This window comes from Castanea sativa, chromosome 8 (assembly GCF_040712315.1).
Source record: "Castanea sativa cultivar Marrone di Chiusa Pesio chromosome 8, ASM4071231v1".
Lineage (NCBI taxonomy): Eukaryota > Viridiplantae > Streptophyta > Magnoliopsida > Fagales > Fagaceae > Castanea > Castanea sativa.
Window position 1 is genome coordinate 4,194,862 of NC_134020.1, and position 5,000 is coordinate 4,199,861.

At 30.6% G+C, this 5,000-nt stretch overlaps 1 pseudogene; it reads right to left on the reverse strand.

Moving 5' to 3' along the window:
• The window catches only part of LOC142605762 (uncharacterized), a 15,914-nt pseudogene that overhangs the window by 4,118 nt on the left and 6,796 nt on the right, over positions 1 to 5,000 (reverse strand).

A 5,000-nucleotide genomic window follows, 5' to 3' on the forward strand; every position in this document is an offset into this window, starting at 1 on the left:
TTTCTTGATATCCATTGCCATATTTCATCCAAATGAAATATAATAGATAAGAGAATCTAGATAAAGTCAAACTTGACTATTGGTGAAAAAATCTTTTCATAGTTGAACCATTTCGTTCTGAATAAATATTTTCACCATTAGTCTTGACTTTGAAGGTTTGCACCTTCAAATCTATCAATCTCAATTTTTCTTGTAGACCTATTTGAGAACAATAGGCTTAATGCCATTAGGCTCCTCTACAAGTTCTAAACTTTAAATAGAATCTAATTCTATTTACATAACCTTGATCCAGTAATCCATATTTATATCATCTATTGCCTCAACGTAGGACCGATGATCAAATTCATATCCTTGTGGAATGACTTCAAAAGTTTATTCCAAAAGTATGAATTTATTTGATAATTGATAATCCTCCCACTACGATATTGTATTGGTGTATTAGCTATATATCTAGACCAATTCCTTGTGATGTATCTAATACAACCATCTCATTTCTAAATGTATTTCATAGTTTTCTTACAACAAATTCTGACATTTTTCTTCTAGAACGATTCTATGTATAGCTTTAAGATTATTCACATAGTCATCATCAAGAACTTTGTATTTGTACTTTACAAACATCTTATCTTCTTTATGACTACCAAAACAATCTTTTGAAATTCCTTTTGGATACCCAACATAAACACACATTTTTCTACCTTTTGGTTTCATTTTGTTAGACTTCCTTTCTAGCACAAGTGCTGGACATCCCCAAAAGTGGAAGTATCATATACTAGGTTTTTACCTAATCCACAATTTGACAAATGTCTTAGGAACAAACTTTTGAAATCAATTTTAGAAAATGTATAGTAATACATAGAGTATATCTCCAAAAGAAATAAGGAAATTGAAATACTTATCATGTACTTTACTATTTCTAAAAGAGTCTTATTCCTCCTTTATGTATGCACTGGCTTAAAGAAGTCATTGATATTATATTCCTTTACAATAAAGGAACCCTAGATCATATTATCCTCTAAATAGAATTCATAGATTGAAAATTTAACAAATAATGGTTCTAAAAGCCCATCTTTCACCAATCTTGAATATCATTTAGATAATAAGATCTAGACATTAGTGCCAAAAACATACAATACCAAAGGATGAAAACTTTCTCTTTAAAAAGTAAAACATGTAAATCTCCATCTAGAAAACAATCATGGACAAAACTTAGCTTTACCAAAACGGAAACACTTTCATTTTGGTCATACTTTTGAGTCTAATTTCCTTTTGGCAACTACTAGGGCAAATAGCTTGCCCAACTGTTTGGTATTTTAATTCCTCTTCTTACCACCTTTTCCTTTTGGTCTAGGCTAAGAATTTGATTAAATCATATTGATCCTAGCCTTAGCTTTTAGGATGTCTTCTGTTGTGTAGAACTCACTCATCAATTCAGATAATATAAAAGAAATTTATTTTCAAAACAATCTGAATTGGTCAAATGATTCTAACATGGACTTATGGATCATATCCATATGAGATTAACATTTAATCTCTACATCCAAGAATTCCAATTCATTTTAAAATGAAAATATTTTCATAAAATGATATAGAATTGGAACTACTTAAGCTTTTCTTGGCACTCAATATGACTTATATTAAATATCGTCTAGTAGCACGATATTTCATACCAAACATCTCATTTAGTCTTAATACAAAGTCTAAGTCTAGTACTAACTCTTGCATCTCATGCTTTAGCACATTTGAGATAAAAGCCAATGTAACATATTAGCATTTCAATGGAGATTATGATCATATCATAAGCCATCTTCCATCAATGCATCATGCATAGGAAATTATGATAATGCTGAATTGAAACATATATATGTACTTCAACTCCTTAAGCACCAAGTCCAAAATTATATCTTAGTTAATGTGATTCAATAAAAAAAATAGTTAGAGAACAAAAATTTATGGCAACTTCAATTCGAGACTATGAACAAAATTACAGGGACATTATATTTTGCATCGATAACCATATAGTATAAAACTCGAAAAACATACTATACTAGGTGCAACGACAACCTAATCCCGCAATTAATATTCCTCAGCATAGAGTGAATACCAATCACTACGATCAGGTGAGAATTACTCTCATTATTAATGCTATCATGGTAACTCTTACCAAACAAAATAATTTGCCGCTATTTCTTTGGCCTCTAAGTGATAATAGCAAGAACTCAACATAGAGGATACTATCAAACTTAGTCTAGTGTACACCATTGCCTAGAATCATGTGTAGCCACATTTCATCCCCTTAAACAGGTTTATTATGTAGTGCCATGATACAAAACACCCTCCGCATGGAATGCAAAGCTCGAGGCTAAGACAAGGTGTTTGATCAAACTACTATAAACCAAGAAATTCAATCCTGTAGTACCATGAAATAAATACTCTCCGCATGGAATGCTAAGCTCGAAGCAAAGACAAAGTATATATTTCACACTACTATGAACCAACAATGGAGGCCATGAGATCCAACCCTTGTATCTCTCTCCCACTAGAAATTTTAAAACAAGTGGATTGTCCTAAAAACATTGTGATCTAATCACAAATTTAACCCTACACATCAAATGTGTTTAATTGTTTAAATTCGATGTGATGTTACTAAGTCACGTCACTTTAGTGTAACGAACATTCGCTTAATCACAAAGAAGTTTAACCTTGTAATCCGTGAAGTAAATACCCTCCGCATGGAATGCAAGACTCGAAGTCAAGACAAGATATTTATTCACATTACAATAAACTTAACTAAAGGGTTATTTAAGCACTCCCACTCGTTATTTGGGTTTTTCTTAAATAATTGTGATCCCATCACAACTAATAACCTTGCACTTGTTCAAGACTCTAATCTCATTAGAATCACTAACTAAAATGGAAGTCCTAAACTATTTAGGATCCCTTAAACATTAAAGAATCAAAAATTAGTTATATAGAACTCTCTCCTTAATTTACTAAATAAAAGATTCTAATCTCATTAGAAACTATATAACTTTTTAATTAGAATTTTAATCTCATTAAAACCCTCTAATTAAAATAAATTAAGGACTTTTAATCATAAAACAATTTAGGATTAAGAGTTCTATTTAACTAACATCTTTGATCTCAGTAGGTCTTTTAGTTAGATAATGATTAATAAATATCCTTAACTTTTAAGAACTATAAAATTAATCATATAGCCTTGCTTTTATTAAAGTTTTAACACTTAGTCAAAAACAAGTGAAAATTCAAAAATTCAGTGTCTTTGATCAGTCGAAAGGAATTCTCGATCGATCGAGACTCGCAAAACTGATTTTTTTCAGAATTTTTAGGTAACCGTTTTTGACATCTTTATTGTTCTGCCATCAAAAACACTTTTTGATTTTATCAACGAAGATTTACAGATCAAGAACCATAATAATACTAGACACGTGAAAAAATATAATTCTAATCTCATTAGGAATAAATTTCATTAAACTAGCATTAACGTATATAAATATATATAACATAATAAAAACCTTTATTATATATAAAAATTTATATTATATTATAAATAATATAATATACAAATTAATATATATAATATATAATTATTACTTTATATATATATATATATACACACACATAACCTACGGATTGTAAGAATCCTTTATTCATGGATTCAACTTTTCCATGGCTATTATTGATGCAAGACAAAAGAGTACTTGAAAAGCCAAGCCATGCAACATAAGAATAGACCAAATGGTAGTTATATCATGAAACAAAGTCTAGCCATGCATGAAAACACCATTTACGTATAACAAATAAAGTTATATTATGTAACTTCCATTGACCAAGTCAAACGGTGCAAGGGAAATCAAGTGCAAAAGGTAGTTATATCCAAGTGCAAGCAAAAGGTAGTTATATCCATATATTACGGTCAGGAGAATAACTGCCCATCTCAATAACTATTAAGACATGGCCTTACGGATTGTCAAAAAGTAAGAATCCTTACGGATTCACTTTTCCAAAGAAAAAAAAAATGGCCAATCCGTGTACTTGCATAACAATATATTACATATATTTATTAATGCACACAAAATTTATTGAATAATATCTTTATGTAGAAATTTGAAAACACAAAGATAACGGTTTTCTTAAATTCTAAAATTCAATCACACGCTATACAATCATGATATGAAAACCTGGCTCTGATACCAATTGAAGGAAAAATTCTGGTTTTGCATCTCATGCAAAACTCACAGCGGAAGCAACGAACTAGGATCTATTTCATTCACGATTGATAACGTGCACAATGTAAATTTCAGAATTTAAGAACAAGATGGCGTACCTTGGTGTGAAGAAATTCAAAACAAAGATTAGAAGCACTTGGGAACACTTTTAATCTTCACTCCAATTCCACTTTACGCCCAAGATGTGTGGTCTCTCAATCAGTTTTTCAAAGGGAGAATGAAAGTGTGTCTCACACTCTCTCATACACCGTTTTTTTTTTTCTTTTCTAATCTCATCTAATAAAAATTCTGTATGTTTCTCCCTTTATAACTAACTGATTATCTAATTGGGCTGGCCTATTAGGCCTTTCCAATTGGGCTTTAGTGTGTGGCTTGGAGTGGGACTAAAAGGGACCAATAAGACACTAGCTCCAATGGGCCTTGGGCTTTTCCGTCAACTCTTGACAAGCCCAAAGTTACCATTAATTATATTTAATACCACTATATAAATATAATTGCACTCTAGGCCTTATTAATAAATTATATCCCAAGACTTTATTATGCATACAACCCCTTCATTAAAATATTCGTAGTAATCCAAAGTCATGAATATAGACTGCCACTTTTAAGATTACTACATCTTAATCCTGAGTATTTAATCCTTTATGTTATTCGTCATTTATTTATGAAATCCAATTTCATAAATATATACTTTAGTAACTCCTTACTAAAGTGGTTGGGCCCTAACACTCGAAAAATAACTAAATCCAT